The following is a 20,273-nucleotide window of genomic DNA, read 5'->3' as shown; positions in this document are numbered from 1 at the left end:
TGTTGATTCGTGAAAACATCTCTCGGGATAGTCGATAACTTCTGGCTTTGTATTGCAGGCACAGTTTTTCTCCTGGTATCAGCTCCTTCAAAGCCTGAAAGATTAACTTTTTTTTCCCTCACTTGCTAACTTCATGGAGGTCGCCTTCCTGCTACTCAATTAGATTGCATTTTTGCCATGTTGGATAGACAGGAATAGAAAGGAAAGAAAGCAGAAAGAGCCCCCAAACGTGCCACTGTTTCCCATTTTTGGCACTTCACATTGCAAAGAAATCAATCAATTCCCATAACTCCCATTGTGGCAACACCAAAAATCTGAGGTTCATCTAAGCTCCACTGAATGAGAATTAGAAACAGGGAGTTTAATTTTAATGCAATTTTAGGATTGAGACATAGGTTGAACTTACATGAATCTGATTGTTTTCAAGTTCCCTAATGCATGAGCCTTGACTTTTCACGTGACACGAAAAGCTGTGATTGATCTTTACTTCTTTGTTTTGCCCTTCAGCCAATTAGGTACTATGAGCTCCAAATTCCAGAACTGCAGCTTTTTGCCTTAATTTAGGGTCAACAAAATTATGCTGCAGCCTCTGACTGTTTAGTAGAGGTTACTACATGAAATGAATGACACAAGTGCACAGGCAGAGTGAGATAAAGGCGAATCAAAACATTTCATCTACAACTTCTTCCCTTTTACAAATCATCTTGGAAGAATGCAAATCACCCTGCACTGCAGCTCACTTGTCTCTCAGCTTCTGCCTCATTAAACAGCGTTGTGTCCCTTGAAGTCTCTTCCAGTTTCTTACGCTTTTCACTCTTGCTTCCTTCCTTCCTTGCCCCTGTGTCTGCTAGAACACCACTCTCCTGCTCCATCACTCTCCCTGACAGACTCCTGCCTGCAGCTTTGGCAGAGCTCTGCTTTTGGTTGTAGGTCCTGTGATCTGTTTTGGTGCCCAGGGTGTCAGCTTGTTCTTGACAGGACAGATCTGATGGAAGTGAAGATCTCTGCTCCCTGAATTCCTCATGTAAACAACTCAAACTCTGCCTGTGGAGGGACTGGGAGCCAGACCTTCCTCTCCTTTTTCCTTCACTGTGCATGAAGGAATGTGGGCGCTGACTCCCAGAGATGGGGAGAGAGGGACAGGTTTATATCAGAGCAAAGAAAAGTAAGGTGGGAGGAGGAGACTTTCCGTGTCTGACCGTGGCTGGACCCTGTGAGAGCGCTTGCTATCAAAACATTTCCATCTCTGATGAGTCTGAAATTATTCAGCCCAGAAAAGTGGCTGTGATTTACCTCTAAATGTGGCAAAATATTTTAAATACAGGGCAAAAGCCTGTCTGCTCTTTTTATTGCATAGAAAAAAGCAGCATGAACAGATAAAATGCTCATGCAGCAGATGAGAGCAGACAGAGCCAATAAAAAGAGAAATAAAGAAGGTGTTTTAGTGTGCTCTGTGGGTGGGTGAATGGTGTCTCTGGGATCTCTCCCCACCTCCCTGTGCCCAGGCTGGGTGCCCAGCAGCCCTGTCTGTAATTGCTGCCTTGTGCTTGCTGAGCAGCTCCAGACAGAGCAACGGGGCAATGGCCTCTGGAAAAGCCCCGCAGTGGCCGAGTAAAGCCCAGCACTGAGCTCCCTGACAGGGCTGCAACCACTGCAGAAGGAATCACAGCACATTAGGGCTGATCCCAGGACATGCAGCACGCCCTCCATAATATCAGCCAGGTACCAGCCCCTTGTGAGTGCAGGCAGATGAGTGGCACAGGAAAAGGTCACGGGGATTATGCAGAGTAAGAGATTTTCTGGGCCCAGGATCATCAGATAGTTCAGACTCAGCCCCTGTACAACACATGGGCAGTGACCCCACCCTGTGGCCCTGGAGTCCCTCAGAAATGGGCAATCAGACACTGCCTTTAGAGTGGTGCTTTGGGGATAAAATGTGCATTGTTACCTCATGCTGAACCAATTCAGAAAGTTTTGAAGATCCCTTTGTCTGTCTTGAGACAGTGAAATACTCCAGGGAATATGCAGGAACGACTTGATGTGTTTAGGCCTTACTGAAAAGGAAGAGCCCTGGGAACCAGGAATGCTGATTGTTAAAAGGAGCACCAGGACTCACTGCAGAATTGATTTGTCCTTCCTGAGATCAGTCTTCAAGTGGTGACCCATCATCCTCGGGAGGACATCCTGCCCAAAGAGAGGGAAAAGGAAAAGGGATTTTTCTGATTTTTCTGAATGGCTACTCTAGGTTTTAACAAAAGCATGATCATATAAAAGGAGAAATACCAAGAGAGTAGGGAACGTTCTGGGGGGAAAAGAGAAGAGATTGAGCATTCCAGGCCAGACACCGTCAGAACAGACTTGGCCACCAAGTTCAGCTGCAACTGCAGCAGTTGAATTTGCTGGATAAAATCTACTGTGCAGGAAAAATCTCTTCCCACAGACTTCTGACAGAGCTTGTGTTTTGCTAAGGACAAACCCCCAGACCATGCAATATGCACTGCACATACATTATACACGGATTTTGTAAACCTATTTCAGACCAACACGGAGGAGCAACAGCTTTGGAACCCGAAGCACCAAAAGAGAGCAATTTGCACAGCAGCCTGCTGCACTGAGAGACTGCACAGCCTGGGCATGGCCCCGCTGCAAGTGCCCCCATGCTGCTGAATGCCACTGTGAACTCAAACCCAAGCCAACAGTCAGGACTTGCCTTCTTAATTCCTCCTCTTGGGAGTGCACCCATTCATCACTTCTAGGTTGTGACAACGGATTTTCATATTAAGGAAGCACTTGCTTCCTAATAGTAGTTATATTAAAAAGATTAACTTGGGGTACCTTTAAAATATTTATGTTATCACACAATAATTTATTATCCTACACATTCATTACTGATATCAAAAGACAGAGAAGAGATTGATGAAGAATTAGATTGGTCCAGCAGAATCCAGTGACTGCATTTCCAAGTCCCATTTGGAGGTTATGGCTGTTGACATTAATCCACCTGATTTGATCTAGTGTGGAATTTTGGCCTCTGTGCAGCAGCAAAGCCCTTGGCAAGGCAGGTTTTACCCTGTTGTGCAGCAGCACCTCAGGTGAGATGAGGTTGCTGTAACATGAGCTCGAGTTTGCTGCTGCCTGAGAGCCCAGCCCGCGTCCCCGAGGGCTGCAGTGACACCCAGGAGCTGGATTTGCTGGGGCAGCTCTTCTGCAACTGTGCCAAAGGTGGGGCTTGCCAGAGCTCTGGGATGCACTTCCATAAGTGCAAAAAGAAAGGAGGGCTTTACAGACCTAGGCACTGGGGAACAGTGCTGGGAGCAAACAGCCATTAATGCAATCCATCATTTATCACCCAGGAAGAATTTGTACAGACAGACACTAACCTAACTCGTGTTTCACTGCTTTTTTCCTTTTCCACAAGGAGTGAGGCAAATCTAAATCTGGTTTGGCTGCCAGATGTGAAGAGAAGCTCTGAAATGCTGGGTTTGTGCACGGGTTTGCTCACAGACTGCAGGCTGTGCACTGGCTTTGAGCTCACTTCAGGGCTCTGCTCACTGGTTCCCTACAAACACCCCAGCTTCTCAAAGTGCCACTGCAGCAGCCAGAATGTCTCAGTCAGTCAGTAAATCCAAGCTGAGAAATAAATATCCATACTCACAATTGCAGAAGGGGCTTGGGGCATTTTCTGATTGTCTGAGGAACTTAGAAACTCTTGGTAATTCTCCCATTCCTGGCAGGGATCTCAGAAATGAGGAATGGCTCTTCACAAGTCATTGACAGGTGCAAGGCTTTCCTTTGGCAGGTCTCTGAAATAAAGCACAAGTCAGGTTTGGTGGGAAGCAGTTTCTGTGATTTACAAAGCAATATTTAATATTAAAGCAGAACATGAAACTCCTCGTGTTTCTTGAGCTGTCAGATGGAAAAATTCTGACTGAGCTCTACTGAAACAGAAGGTTTTGACCATTTTGTAACACCTTTGATGCTTCTAAAGGAGAACAGATCTTGAAATGACAACTTAGATGTTCTACATCTAATATTCAGGAACATTTTTATATAAAAACATGTAAAAATCAAAGATCCCTTAGTAACTACTGAAAGGATTTGGCATTTTTCATTAATTCTCCAATTTAAAAAAAAAGTCAACTCAACCAGTCATGAATTCTCTGCAGAAGGAATGTTTTCTGGTGTCTGTAAATAGCACTTCAGTGCACAACAGTGCTTAAGAGTTTCCAGCAGTCTTGGAACATGGTAATCTTTTTTCCTCACATATTAAGATAAACACATACTGAAGTATTTATAAGTGTATATATGTGTTTGTGTGTGTGTGTGCTGCTGTGCCAGATTTAACAGGCATTCAGCAGCCAGCCACAGCACATTTTGTGACCTCACACCTCCACTCAAAGCAGGAAATCTCATTTGACCTCACTCCTGTCTAACACAGTTATATCCTAATGATCAAAATGTGAGGGAAAACTTGGACAAGTAGGAGAGGAAGACAAACAAAGACATTCTTTGAAATAGCCCTGTAGGATAAGGGCAGCAGTTCAGCTGCCTGATAATTGCCTTGCCATGGGAGATGTTGTGAGTGAGGGATTTGTTTGGGCTGTGTCTCACCTGGAGCTCCGTGGATGATCTGAAATTTAGAACAAAACCTCCCAGACTGGGAAGGTGATTCCAGTGACCTGTGCTGGTGAGAGGATGGTTTAACATCAGCATCCAATTCCCTGCCACAAACCAGGAGGACACATCACCCCAATCCCAAAAGTGAAAATCTCCACTGGCAGGAGAAGGTGTTCTGTGCTATAAAAAAATTCCCTTGTCAAATGGCTCCTGCTGAAAGGATGCCAGGAAAATTCAATGCAGTGTAAACAGAACATGGACTGGGAGTCCCTCACTGTGGGTTTGGTTTACCTGGATGGGTTCCAGGGAAAAATAATAGAACACAACACGGTGTATGGATACATCAGCCTGCTGCACTTAGCACATCTTGCATGAAGTAATTAAAAACCAGCCCCTTGTAAATTATGCAGCAGGAGTTTTGTACTGCAGGAATTAAAGTGCAGTTTCACACACTTTTATAATCCTTGCTTTCCCAGTACCGAGAATCTGACAGCACTAAGTCAAAGAAAGATGAGGAGATCTCAAATCCTTGTTTTGTTTCCAAGGTGGGCCTCCTGTGCACAGAGTTGTTGGGAACTGGGCTGCTACTGCTTGGTAGTGAGCTGATGTTAGCAGAGCAAACAAAAATATCCACCAGAAATAACTTTCCATGTCTGTTTTTAGCACCTGCCACCTGGGGGTGCTCAACCTCGGTGGCTCCTTGTGCTCAGACACAGAAAGTCTCCCCTCCCTTCCTCCCTGTCTTTGATATCAGTGCAGCTGCACCGACTCTGTGATCTCTGAGCTGGACAGAGAGCAATAAGGGAAGAGCCAATCCTTGGGAGTACAGTTCCAGTTGAAGTGTGGGCGCCTGTCCAGCCACTCACCCCGTGTGAGCTCCGTGAGAGTCACGGAGACTCCGGGTGGGAATCCAGGTGGGATCCCACCCGTTGGGAATGTGCTGCACTCCTGAGAGGAGACAAAACAAACCCGAAGCCCTCCCTGCCAGCCTTGGAAAAGCATTCCCATCTTGGCATCATCTTCTAGATAAAATAAATCATAGCCTATCTTTTTGCAAATTGACCTGTGAGTTCCTGGCAGCAAATCAATAGGATACAAATGAAAAATAACAAGGCAATAACAACACTGTGTATTATCCCAGGCCCCAGATGAAAGCCTGGGGAACGATCAATATGATAAAGATTCAGCACTGCTGCTCTCTTACAAAGGAATGGCAAAGTAACAGACTCATTTCAGAAGGCAGCTGTAAAACACACCAAACCCACCTGCCATGAGATGCAAAGAAAATCCCAAATATAAAACACTTCCTTGTTGGTTTGTCTCTTTCCTCTCCCCCAGACTTCCATTAATTGGACTGGAATTTAAGGGAGCAATTTTTTGTCCTTGTTGGGAGGAAAAGCAAGGAAGGGAAAAAATCATCCATTTATCCTTAGCCCAAAAGCTCAAAGACAAAAACTCACTTGCCCACCACAGGAACGTGAAAGGGGGAGGTTTTCCCCCAGCAGCTCCGTGCACTTTGTTCATCTCTGATTTGAATGTCAGTTTTAATTGCCAGTGGGCACAGCACACAGAGACAGCCATGCTTAGGGGGATGGCCCACGTGTGGCACCTCCCTGCAGGCTCACAGGGAATCATTTCTAGTGCCACCTATAGGGCTGGCTGGGGCACAAGGCAACAGAGCCAAGCCTAAGGCCAAGGACTGACTGAGCAATTGATACCCAGTGGTGTTTGTTTCTCCCTGTCAGTTTGCAACCTGCTCTTTGGACAAGCAGCACAGCACAGACTTCCCAAGGTCAGACAGTTCAAGGAGAGGGGATGAAGGAAGAACTGAGGGAGAAGAGGCAAACCCACGGAGGACACCAACTCTGCAAACAGCCCTGCCCATTCAGCCTGTGCTCCTGCCAGAACAAGCTGAGCAGCTGCCTCAGGCATTGCTCTCAGGATCTATCCAATGCTACCTTACTGGGCAAGGTTTTATAAATGAGAGCATGAAAAGATGATGGCAACTTGTGCTAGAATTCCCAGAATTATGTAAAATAACTTCCACAACCAATGCAAAGTGGCACATGGCAGCTACCCTTCCATCTCACTTAGATTTTCATTCTGGATCACCAAGGGCAGGGTGAAAATAAAATGCCTTTCCTGAAAGGCAGCCAAAAGCCAACATTTTTGAATTCCAGTTTATGTTCAGAGCTTCATCACAATTTCACATGAATAACAATTTCATACAAATAAGTTCTTTGCATAGAAATTTCCACAATTGCTTCAGAGTGCATTTAAAGTCATTTATCTCCATATGGGTGCACTGCTCTAAGAACTTCAAGACTCAACTCAGTATGAATCCACAGTTTGTGGTTACAAGGACAGAGCAGAGATCCTCACACAGCTTCAGCCCCAAGACAGGCACCACCCATGGGGTGACAGGGGACAGTCCCCTCCTGATCCCATAAAACCACAAGCACTGAAGTTACTGTGCCCTTCCAAGTGAAGGGTGCGAGTCCCAGTGGATGTGATGGCTTCCAGTTCCTGTGGCACATCAGCCAAGGGAGGTGTTGGAAAGTGCTGCTGCAAGGCTCTCTCTGTCAGGGTGTGGTCCCACCTTAATTCTGGGCATTTTTAGCCAACTCTGCTTGCATGGAGTTTTTTACCCTTTACAGTGTCTGTCTCTCTCTGTCTTTTAAACAGCATTTGTTGCAAATCAGAACCAACACAGAACTGAAAAATCTCACTTTGGGGATTATCTAAAAAAAACAATCAAAATTCTTTCTAGAAATCAGATGAAGTTTTTCAGACAGCTGCAGTTCCCAGCTGTTTGCAGCATTTAGGGAAAGAAACTCAGAGGCCTTTTCCCAGATGTGCCGAAGTGATTTCTGCATTATTCAGTCCTGCTGTTCTCCCTTAGCAGCTGTCACTGTCAAACCTGAAGGGATGAGTCTAAGGGGATGCTCCTTCTGAGCCCACAGAACAGTCCCTTTTCCATGCCCATGGCACTGTCAGGAGTGCACTGAGACACCCAGGGAGCAGCAGCAGCAGCTGTTCCCATACCCTGCTGGGCAGCAATGCACCCACAGCAGTGCCAGCAGCAGCCACTGCTGAGCCCTGTGCCAGCCCCTGCTGTCCCTCAGTGTCCCCTTCCCGCAGGGAAATCTGCCCCAATGCCTCTGGGAGAAGGCTTGGCTGGGAGGAATCCGCTGGCACCTCTTCCAGTGGTAGTGACTTGGTTTCCATTTTAAACACCCAGGAAAAGATATCCTACGAATACTCTTTTCTACAGCCAGGGCTGCTTATTACCTTGAATGCTAAATCAGAGCCATATATATTTTCAAAGACCAAAAATCAACTCTCTTCCTCTGCCATAAAGCTAAACAGAATTCTGCTCTCTGTTTCCAAGTAGGCTGGTAAATCACACAAAGTATTTTTTTACTGTTTTTTAGCTGCTGTCCCTTGTTTTCTATGGCTCATGGGCTCTAGGAGCAGCCTGAGCTCAATGACACAGGCAGGCAAACACTACACAGCCCTCACTGAGAAGAAAGAATTAATTTTGAAATTTCCTATAGGATTTGTAATTATCAGAACCTGATTCCTACAGCTGAGGTATCTCAGACCTCAGGTATCCCATTTCAGGAGCCATAATGCTTTCATTCAAGCGGAACAGTTTCTTAATCTTGATTTTTTTGTGCTCAGGTGTTTATATTAAAAGCCTACTTAGTCATAATGTGGAGCAAAACAGGGATAATTCCAATCAAACATCTAAACTCAAGGAAAGTCGGGGGGGGGGGGGGGAAAGACATGTCAAAGCCAACAGGGAGTGAAATATTTGTGATCAGTCGTCAGCCTTCCTGATTTTAGGAGAGGACAACAAAACCAAAGGGTAAAAATACACCACATGTAAGCAAACAGCTGCCTACTCTAGTTAAACAGTGTGGAAGGAAACATTTTCTTGCTTCACAGTGTGCCTTCCTTTCCACTGATACAGTCTAGAGCTCTGGAAGACCACATGGTGATCTGCTGGTCCAAAGTGCTTTAAAAGTAGAACCCACACTACTGTCCTAAAATTAAATACAGCTTCTTCTTGCCAGTATCCATTCAACCTTTTGTGTAAGAAAAATGGGAATATGTTGGTTGGATCTTCAGACCCCTGCCCTCAGAAAGGAACATTGATACCTTGAGCACAGAGCTGACAATTAACCTGTAGATATTCTCCCGAGGTAGGAGGGGACCATCCTGGCTGCAGCCCAAATCAGGATCTCACCACAGCAGAGGGGATGGATCTGTGGAGAGCTGGGAGCCCCAAGGAGAGCCATAAAGCAGCATCTCCACGTGGAATACCACTTGTCAGCCTCACCCTTCTGAGGGAGCTGGAAAAAAAAAAGGTCATGTTTAGATTAAGAAAATGGAAAAGGGAAGGGCAAGGGAAGATATTTTCTGAAACCATTTTGTATTTTGTCTTCAAACATAGGTGGAACAAAAGTGCTGTGTAAAAATCACAGTGTGAAACAAAGTCCCAGAAGAAGAGCTAAAGGCTGTGCCTCCCTTCCTCTAATTTATGGCCAGAGTTATTCAGAGTGCAGACACTTAATCCCTAATGTAAACCTGCAGGCAACATTATTTATCTTCAGGAAGACCTGAAGGCTAATGCAATTCTAACTGGGATTTTTGTCTTTTAATTGTGTGGGGTGGGAAGGAAAGATGGATTAAATTGCTTTCTGCAAATATCAATATGGAGTTTAAGGAGGTGGAGGGGCTGGGATTCCTTGGAATGACTCAAGTGCACATTTGCTGTCTCCAATGAAAGGAGTTTACAGTGGACAATGACAGAAATACGATCCCATCGTGTTGGGTCTGTGGCATTTGGACTTGTTTAGTGAGGCACCTAAAGGAGGCATTTCTTCAAAGCAGGGTGTGAAGCAACAGCTGAAAGAACCAAGTGTATGTGTGCAAGAGTAGAGGGCTTTCCTACCTAAGGGTGATTTTATGTCACAAACAAATGTTCATGGTCATAACGAAAATGACTCTGCATTCCTTCATAGTTATCACATTAGATAGTTTTCATCCTTCTTAACGAAAAAACTATTAATAAGAATGAAACTGGCCTCTAAAGCATTTCATCACTGCTTCCAGGAAAATGGATCAAGGGCTGGTTCTCATTATTTTTCCAAACTGAGAAGAATACATTTTAATGAGGCTGCTTTAAGCTTTACTCCCTGTCCTTCTTCTGTCTGGCTTCTGCCATTCCATCCCACGGCATTTCTGTGCTGAGGTCACAGCTGCCTTAGCAATATTAAAATATGTGATGCATGCAGGCCTGAAACACACGTGATCCTCCCTTAGAACAAGTTTAAATTTTAAACTTGTTGGAATGCATGATCCGAGTACCTGGAACAGCTTTCTCAATAACCTTTCCACAAGAAAACGGAATTAAAAACACCCAGTGGGAACAATTCCAGCTCCAATCAATTTGCTTCTGATCACGAAGTTTGACAGTGTGTGACTGGTGCTGGCACCTTGTGCTGCCCAGGGCGAGCAGCCTCCAAAGGCACGAGTCCCCCGGCCTCTGCCAGGGCTCCATCCACATCCCAGAGAGACACGGGGCTGGTCCCAGGCAAACGGGGCCCTGGGATGGCAGCTGACCCTGGGAGCGCAGGGACACCCGCAGCCCACAGCACCTTCAGCCCCAGGCACTTGCTCCTGCAGCTGCTTCTGAGGCTAAACGTGAATTCTCCTTTTCATGGTCCTAAAATGCAGCCTTTTCCCAGAGGTAAAGAGAGGCAAGGGTCGGGCTTAGGTTCACACCCTCCACTTGCAGTGCCTTCTGCACCCAGGCCTTGATATCAATGATCTTTCCCTCTGCTCATGGTGCAGTATCCTGCCAGCACCATTTTCCATGCCATTCACTTCTTCTCTTTTCCCTTTGCCAACTCCAGCTTCTCTACTGCATTAGGTAAAATTCATTCATCCTCACTTTAAAGGTTCTCTGTCCTTCACTCCCCATTCATTACCTCTCACATGGGATCCAGGGAAGGACCTGGGCACCCCTGCAGCACCCTGGGACAGCAGCCAGCCATTTATCCCCTGTGCTTGGGCTCTCCTCCATGCCTTTGGCACAGGGGCATGCACAGATGGCCCTGGAGCCAGGGCTGAGGCACTAAACCCCCTAGGAGGGGACACAATCTCCTGTCCCAGGCCTGAGAAGTGATGTGCACAAAGTACCCACGGCCCTTCCAAGCTAAATAACAGAAGGAAATAAAGAACTGGGAAATGAAGGAGAAGAGAGGACAAGCAATAAGCAAATATCCCCTGATTTCTGCAGAAAATGTTACCCTAGTGCCACTGGGCACTGATGGATGAGAGGAGTAGGGCAAAGCAGGAGGATTTTTCCAAACCTTTGGCAGCCATCCGTTGTCCAGAGCTGGGAATGACACCCTTGGTGCAGCTCCTGAGGCAGGGCTCTCTGAGCCACCCACACAGAAGATGGATCCTCAAACAGCAGGCACAGGTGACAAGGTAAGGAGCCCAGCACATCATGCCTAAGAGATAAATGGATCCATCTGTCAGCTGTTACTTCACAAGTGAATTGCTCCCAGTTATGCTAGGAACAGCTTTTAATGAAACACGGATCTAAAGTACCACAGAGAGGAGGAAAATGTGCCAAGGAAATTCCTGATATAATGGAAATTGAAAAGAGCACTGGATTCTGCTGTTATAATTGCAAAGAAAAGGGAGGGTTTGATAGAGGTGACAGTGGAACAGCTTTTGGGGTATTATTTGGCTGGGACAGCAATCTTCTCATCATGTGTCCAGCCTGTCCCCAGAGGTCATTTTCAAGGTGCATGCTGAGATGAGAAATAGCAGTGGTGTGTGACAATCTCTGATGGCTGCAAAGAAATGTTCATTGTGCTGCCTTCCTGCCACAGAAGGGACAGCCACATGTCAGATGGTGGGGAGGGTGTCAGTGAAACACTGGAGTTTGGGTAGTCTGAACTGAAATCCTTCACACAGCCCACACCCAGCCCTTTCTCTTATGACAGCAAGTCAATGAACCCATATCAAGGGGCAGGCAAATATTCCCCCCCACCCAGTTTCTTTTGGGTTTTGGTGTGAGAGATGTGGATTGCACAGGTGGCCCCAGAGCTGCTGCCCACAGCCCTGAGGGAGCGTGACACATTCCTTTGGGCTCCAAATCTCTTGGAGCTCTCCCCACAGCCTGGCTGCTGGAACACACCACGCTTGTTTGGCAGGCACCAAACTGTGCCTCAATTGGTGCTGTAGCCCCAGAGAGGGGGTTCAATAATGCTGAATTTAAAGTGATTAGAAACAGCATTGCTGTCACAAGGACACAAATACTGAATTACTGCATCTCTTTGAGATGGGCTGAATTATGAGTAGTGCTTCACTGACTGATTTATGCTGGAAATCCACATTTACAAATTACATTCACCAATAAACTCGGCTTCGGTGTGGCACAGATGTTATTGCTGTTACCTGGGAAATGTTTTCTGCTTTGGCTTTTGTTCCTGGGCATGCTGCACACCAAACAATGAACTTCCCACATCAAACAGCTTCCCTGAAACATCCGCTGCCAGAAAGTTTGTCTGGAACTTGCAATGATGGATGAATTTTTGACAGGTAATTGCAATTCAGATCAAATGCAGACAGATTTAGTACCCAGAAGCTCCCAGTTTATTAAGATCACCACTGATTTATTCAAGCACCCCCCTCTCTTTTCAGCACCATTCAGAAATTAATCACTTGGCTGCGGTGCTCAGGGCTCATCCAGCTGCTCATAACACAGAATGCATCAGCTCAGCCCAACTTTGTCAACCTCTCAGCACTTCTGAAGGACCCATCACCACAGCACCCAAACACCACCAAACCTGACATCTGTATTTAGTGTACACCAGAGAAATCCAACCATTTGGATCAGTTACATGCTTCAAACTCCTCAGGCTTACTAAAGCACATTGTCAGCACTGTTCATCATGCCTATGGAAATTATGTTTCTGTGACACAGAAATATAATCCCAGTACAGCTGTTCTGGGCTGTGCCAGCTTTAGACAAAGGAAACGTGCATTCTCCTCCTTAGGTTCCAGACAAAAGGACAGATCACACCCAGACATCTGATTTTAAATCCACGTTGGTTTGAATAATGTTATTGGCACATGGCACTTCTACCAGTCCTCAGTGAAGTAAGCAAAGATTCACTGTAGGTCTGTACTCAGCTCTGGCTGTTCCCAGACAGATTTCCATCAAACCTTTTGAAAAGTCAGACATTCACTTTCTTTGCAACTCACATCTGTTCCCATAAAGAATTAGTTATGCATGGATAGCAGCCATATGACCTCCAGCTAATTTTCTTACACCTTTCCCAGACTAAACAGAGCTAGGGAAGTGTGGGACATGCTTGGAAAAGAGCCATAGAAGGTTGAGGTGAAATGAGCACGGCAAATGCAGACACTTAAAGCACTTCTACTGGATTTAACCCAGAACTGGCATTGCAGTTCTTTCAGAACGGCCACTGAAGTGGCTCAAGGAGAAGAATGGCAGAAGGTAACAGATGATATCGTGCCTTGAAAATAACCTAAAACCCCACACCTGCCAGCAGCTGCTCTGAGACCCCAGCATTTCCTCCTGCTGTGGGCACAAGCAGACATCCAAAGCCAAGTGGGACAGAGCAGTGGTGCTCCTTTGAGTCCTGTTCCACCTGCCAGTTACTTCCAGCCCCCAGGGACTTTCTCAGCCAGATGCAATTCCTTGCATTTACTGTCAGAGGTAAGTACCATTAGGCTCATGTGGATACAAGTGTCTGCTCCAATTTGTTTGTCACTTAAAGTCTATTTGGGATGCTGCTCTTGCCCTAAGCCATTGAGTGTTTCTTTTATTATTCCATATGCCAGTAAGTGGAATAACTTCAAGCAGGAACCTGAAGGCTCCTTTGTCTCCTTTGAAGCAGGCAGCACAGCCTCTTGCTGAAAACAACAACCAGACTTGTTTTAGCAGTGACTCTCAGACTAGTTTAGCTCTCTGCTGGAGGGAGCAGTGCCCACACCAACGCTCTTCGTGTGCCTGACCCGGTGAGTTACAGACACATTAACACCCACAGAAAATCCATGGCATTCCTGCCACCACAGAGCTCTGGGTGCTGCCTTTCCCACCCTGCCCACCTCCCTCCTGCTGTTCCACACCGTGGACTGCAGTGCTGGGATTACTCCATGCCAGCACCCATTCCTGGGCTGATTGTGCCTCTCCTAGGCTCTGTGTCCCAGCAACCATTCCTGGGCTGACTGTGCCTCTCCCAGGCTCTGTGTCCCAGGTCCTGCTGTGGCTGTTTGAGCCCCTGGTTCTGGTTCCTTGTAGCTGACCCAGCTGGCTGTGCCAGCCCAGCCAGGGAATACAGCTTTGCCAGCTGTGATCACTCCTCACTCTCCTGCACTGAGTGGGAGAGGAGAGGAAGGATATGATGTTTTTACCAATGTTCATCCTCTCTTTAATTACATGGGCTGCTGCAAAGGAGTCATTCTTCTGCCAGAATTTCTCAGCTATGAACGTCTGTCCATCCTTTAATGAGTTTAGATAGAAGATGTGGATTCCCTCTCTCGCTTATAAATAGTGGTTGAAATCTTTAGTAAGCCAATATTTTAAGGAAAGAGGGCCCACAGTGCCTCTGACAAAGCTGATTACAGAACATCAGAATGAGGATACGCCTCTATTAAAAAAGTTTTATAGGGAGTGAAGATTTATAGAGGTGTTCTGCTGATTCATGAGGAGTAGATATGGAAATGCATCTCTGGCAGCCACTCAGTGATGAAATATGTAGCACATAATGCATTTGTCTGTAAGACAAATACGTGTGTTGGCTGATTAAAAAAGATATACAGACTTCTGCAAATAAAGAAGAGGAAATTCTTCTCAGGAACAAACCAGCTAATTGCAAAACAAACAGGAAACAAAATGTGTCTGTTGAGCAACTACGATTTTTGCTAAACAGGAAACTTTCAGTATTAATTTCTAATGTGCTTCATATGCAACCTCAGTATGTGATGAATACTTGAAATGCACCACCCTGCTGGTTCCAGGCCACTTCCAGGGTCTGTGTGGCACAGCAGGCACACACAGGTGGGTCAGGGGTTTTTGATCACTTTTTTTTAAGTTACTATCAGAATCCATGAATCCAATAAACAATTTATTCAGCAAGAGCAGTTCAGCTTCAAGCATTCAACAAGTGATAAATGAAGCTTTTCCAAACCAGAAGTGCCTACATGTGTTGATAAGGCAGTATGTGAATGCTGATGGATAAATATCATCTTCCTGAGAATGCCAGATTTCAGCTTGTGCTCACATGGAAATGATTTGCATTTGTCCAGATGTGCTGATGTTACATGCCTTTTGGAGAAGAAAACAGAAATGCTAAAAAATAGCTTCTCCCTATTTATGTTTAAAAGTAAATGACTCAGTTGCTCTGTCAGGTTCAGAAACTTGAAGCAATTGATGATGTTGGAGAAAAAAATATCAGGATATAAATCATCAGGCTTGTAATCTAAAATTTCTGAAGTCCTTTGGCAAAAATAAGACCAAATTTTGTTATGGGTTCAGGCACAAACTCCTGAGAGATGAGGGCTTTGAAATCTGTAGATTTCCCTGAGACTTGGTGGTTCCAAACATTTTCTCCCAAGTTTCAGCTCTGCTAAAAGGAGAGACAGTAGATCTGGATATGTCTTTTGATTCAAAAAGGAAGATGGGGTGATACCTCAGAACTGACAGTATTTTGGATTTTTCCCTGGTTCTGCTGGGTTTAATGGAATGCACGATGTTCAAAGGATGTTCTGCTTTTCATAAATCTTTTTTGCATTTTCTCTTCTCTCCCTTAAGAAAAAGGAAGGAAAAGATAAATGGCGAGAGGGAGAGGAGCGTTTGTTGCTTTGTGGTGTACAAAGGAGAGGGGAAAAAAGAAGCGTAACGTGGAACACACAGAAAATGGTTGTTACAAATTTCTGTGGAGTAGGAGCACTAATTTTAACAACTGCTACATAAAACCCTCTATGTTGTTCTCTTTGCTCATCCATAACCTCTTTTATCTAGTTAGGATGGGATATAAAACCACGTGGTGCTAACAAAAACTACAGAGCAGCAGAGCTGCTGCATGTGCAGTCACTTTCCAGTGAGCAATTCTGAGGTAGCTGCAGCCTTTCAGGAAAATTCCCAGTGGCAGAGCTGGCAGCAGAGCCTGTCCTCCTGTGCTGAGGATCAGTGCTACTGCCCACAGGGAGGTACAAGAGGGGACTGTTTGCTGTTCCTCACCTCTTAGGCTGCAGGGGACAATGCTCAGCTTGGAGCCAGCCTGGGAGGCCGTGTGAGGACCATTCCTGCAGTGAGGCAGAGCAATCCCAGGGCAGTGCCAGCTTCTCCCAGGAGCTGCACCAAATCCATGCTCTGAATATCCATGGGCATGGGACCAGGCACTGTTCTTTCAGCACAGGCAGCCATGAACTCAAGTTATGCATTATTCTGACCTTTCTCATCCTCTGACATCACATCTCCCTCTTCACTTGCCCAGGAAGCTCTTGCCTGACCCTCCCTCCCTCAGCCATGGGCCAGGGTCACCCTTTGAGCTGCACTGCCCTTGGCAGCTCCCCCTTAATTTGATCCCCAGTGTCCATTTTGTAAAGGTCACATTCAACAATCTGTTCTCTTCTAAAACCATGATAGAGTCCCCCTTGCACAGTTGTTCACCCATGACTTCATTCAAGGCTGGAACTCTCCTCTCCCTGCTCTTAAGCCTGAAGGATCCTTAGGATCAAATCCCCCTGGGCAGTGTTTAAGTGGAAGGAGGGCAGGACAGGACAGGGGAGAGGAAAGGGCAGGGGAGGACAGAGCAGGACCAAACCCCTTTGGTGCATGGGAATTTCTGCATCCGATCAGAGAGATCACAGGAGTGGGGTGCAAATACACAAACCCCAGAATTCTCTCATACTGAGAATTTGCTGTTCACCTGGTAATTCTTCCTCAGCCTCTCAGTAGTGGGGATTAGAGGTTGGGACTTCCTAACTGCACAAAACTAGCTTTGTTATACAACATATTTTAGGTCTTTCATTTAATAAAGTTTTACTCTCTTGGTTCATCTACTCTGAGAACACTGCATCTGCTCCATATCCCTTGTTGGCACCCTCTGGCTAACATGAAAATTCAGCAGCAGCAATTCCCTGTGTCACACTTAGGGTCTCCTTTCAATAAAACACTAAAGCTGTGCTAAAACCCTACAGAAACCTGGAATAAGATTTCAGTGGCATGCTTCACTTTTTGCTACCCTGGGCCCTTGAATCCTGCCATGCTCCTGGAGCCATCCACAAGCACTGCCCAGGATGGAGCCTTGCTCAGTAACTGCATCCTCTTTTTTTCTTCTTTAGCCCTGCAGTGATTGGATGGAAGTACCCAGCCTAATTATTACCCTGCAGGATACCCTACAGGAATCCCATCAGATAAAGAAATTGTTTTAACACCATAAAACATTAACACAGCCCAAAATATCTGAGCCCAGGGCAGAGGTACAAAGCCAGCTGTGCCTGCACAGACTCAGAGGGCTTTGGTTACTCTGCTCTGCTGAGGAATAAACATTTTCAGTTGTATGAGCTGAAACAGGCAACTGAGGGAAGGAGATGTTGATGCCATAGCCAATATGGATCAAAGCTGAACTCACCATTTGCATGATTCCCCTTACACATACAATAAGAACAATTGAAAGAATGAAATACCAAGCTCTGAGGCATTGAGAGAAGGTGGTGAATGAAGGTTTCTGTATAATTCCAAATATTCCTGGTAATCAGGATCTAGTAAATAGTTGATTGAAGGCAACAGCTAAAACCTTGTGTTTTTCATAACCAAACCTTTTGTTATTTATACCAGAACTAAGCCTAAGGGATCTGGTGTGCTGGTGAAAGATCAGCTCTAAACCTGTTCTACTTCTCTGCCAGAGCTGACAATGTACGGAACACAGCTCTACAAATTAATGGGGCTGATCCTATTGCAGGGCTCTCTCATTAAACTGCACATTAATATCATAAAAAGATGCTGCACCTTTGGTAAAACACAACGTGCTTTTTATGTGATCACTTCTGTGTGTAATCCCAGAATTATTTGGAGAACAGTAAAAAGATTTTTTTTAGGGTAGAGAGAGGCTGAGAACAAATCCCTCTGATGTCACTCTTTTAGAAGTTGTCCTTCTGGCAGGTATGGTTAAATGCTGGAATTTTGAGCAGAATAGTTCACAGTGCTCTGATGGCTACCCAGAAAGGACCAGAAAACAGAGGTTTAGTGAAGTCTTTGACCAGGCAGAACAAAAACAGCCAAAAGTATTCAATGTAACACCTCCACCCCCAATGAGAAATCCAGTGACCTAAACTGTAAAATCATAGGAAGACACAAAGGAATGCAGAGACAATCACAGGCAGCTAAAACCCATCAGCCTCAGAGACAGAATCAAACCCAGTAATGTGTCTTCACCACCTCACCAGTGGACTTTGCCATCAAGTCCTAAATGGGGAAGATTTGAGAATAGGTTCAAGTTGAACAATTTGTACCACAAGGAAGAAAACCTAACCAAGGTTTGCAAAGAACATTTTTCTATCCATAATTCTGATTTAAATATCACTTCTCTTACAACTATTACTTTACTGCAAAGTGTATTTTTTGCAAGTGGAAATAAGAAATTAAATGGGTATTCTTACTGAGAAGATGGTTTGCTATCTGTTGAGAAATCTGCGCTATAATTTACAGAAAATAGGTTACCTAATAAAAACTCATTACAAAAGTAACAGGATTGGAAAGGACCAGGACGGCTCATTTCTCACAAGGAAGTGATCCATTACTGATTCCAATGATGCTAAAAAATCAATAGTTCTCTTATTTTTGCCTTTCCTAGGCTGACAGATTGGTAACACTTTTTTCTCCCACCTGTGCCTCCAGCTGCCAGCTGATGCTGAGGAAGTTTCCCTGTTTCCCTTGCAAGTGGCTCCCACTTTGGTGGCAGCAGGCAGGTGATGGATGCAGGGATAACCCAGCCTGCCCCCATCTGTGCCCCCAGTCTGAGTTCAGTGCCCACCCAGAGCCATGGAGACAGCTCAGGGCTCTCCCCTTGGCATCTGCTCTGTGCTGGGTCTCATTTCACACTGACAGGAACAAACCCCTGCCCAGTCATCCATAACCCACATCCTGCCAGCATTGCTCACTGCCACAGCCAAAAGGCCTTTCCAAACCTAAATCACAAAGTGGCATCAACTGTGGAAAAACCAAAGGACTCTGCTACAACTGATACCCATTTCCTCCAGCATTTTAGGCACTGATAGGGATGGAGGTGTTTTGGGGTACTGCCTGTGTTTCACAGGCTGCCAGCTGTGGGAAGGAGCACAACAGGTGACCATGAAATGCTGTTTGCAGCAGGGACAAACAGAACCTAAGAAGTTAACATGGTTTTATGTGAAACCTAATAAAAAACCTCAAAGCACAACAAAGCCCAGGTAAATTTACTGCAATTGGAAAGGTTAGAAATATTATAAAAATTATCTAAAAGGCTAATAGAATCTAATGATGTCATTTTAGGTGCCTCTCACAGCTTGTCCTTTAAAACTCAGCAGCATCATAGATTTGGAAGGTCAGGAGGAAGAAAAAAGGCCACCTGTGAACCATCTCCTGCTTGTTTCCCATCTCACTGCTCCCTGTTTTCTCTGCAGTGACCTGGTGAGAGACATCAGCCTGAAATATGAACTCCAGCTTCAGAGTCAGAATTGCACTGGGACGGAATCACAGCTTGGGATTTCAGTTTGCATTATACCCAAGAATGGAGCTTCACAGTCATGGAAAATAAGAAGGAAAGGAGCACAAGATCATGACTAGACAATGAGCACTTCTTTCTCTCTAGAAACTTGTTCATCAGGCAAGTATTTCTCCTCTAGTAAAAATTAATTCATGCTAAATCTGCAGGGAGTGCAGTCACACATCATCTATTACAAATCATGCACCACCCCTACTCCATAATGTCACTGAAACCAAACTACAACGTTTTACATTAATGCAACTTAAACAAGCAATCAACAGCATATGGTAATGTTAAATCAAGATGAGTCACCATAAAAAAGAGGATTTTTTTCCACACAGAGGAAAGATTAAGCACATCTTTAGCTGTAGAATCATGAGAACACCTTGAGCACCCAGGTTAAATGCAGCCCAAACCCACTGGAGATGCACAGCTGGGCAGGCCAAGGCCAGGGGGTACAGCAGTGCCTGCAGAGGGCCTGGGGCACCCCTGCACACAGGTGAGAGTGTGAGGGGCTGCACAGCTTCACTGGCTGCAGCAGCTCATGGGGACACTGGGGTTACAGAAATGTTCCTGGCACAGCCCAAACCCTTCCTGTTCCAATCTGTGGGACAAACAATCAGTGAGGATCTGCAGCAGGTCCCTTTCCTAAGCACTGGGCTGGGGTGGGATCAAGAGGGGACTTTTCTCCCCTGTGCTCCTTTCACTTAGACTTAGCTGCAGCTACAAAAATGGGGAAGGAAAAAAGATCCCAGTGGGCAAAATGCCCAGAGCTCGTGAATGACAAGAATTACATTGGCTTTTGAAGTAGTCAGAGAATGACCTTCATACTGAGGGAGTTTAAACTAGGAA

The sequence above is a fragment of the Molothrus aeneus genome, chromosome 4 (genome assembly GCF_037042795.1).
Source record: "Molothrus aeneus isolate 106 chromosome 4, BPBGC_Maene_1.0, whole genome shotgun sequence".
NCBI lineage: Eukaryota > Metazoa > Chordata > Aves > Passeriformes > Icteridae > Molothrus > Molothrus aeneus.
Note: the sequence above shows the minus strand (reverse complement) of the source record.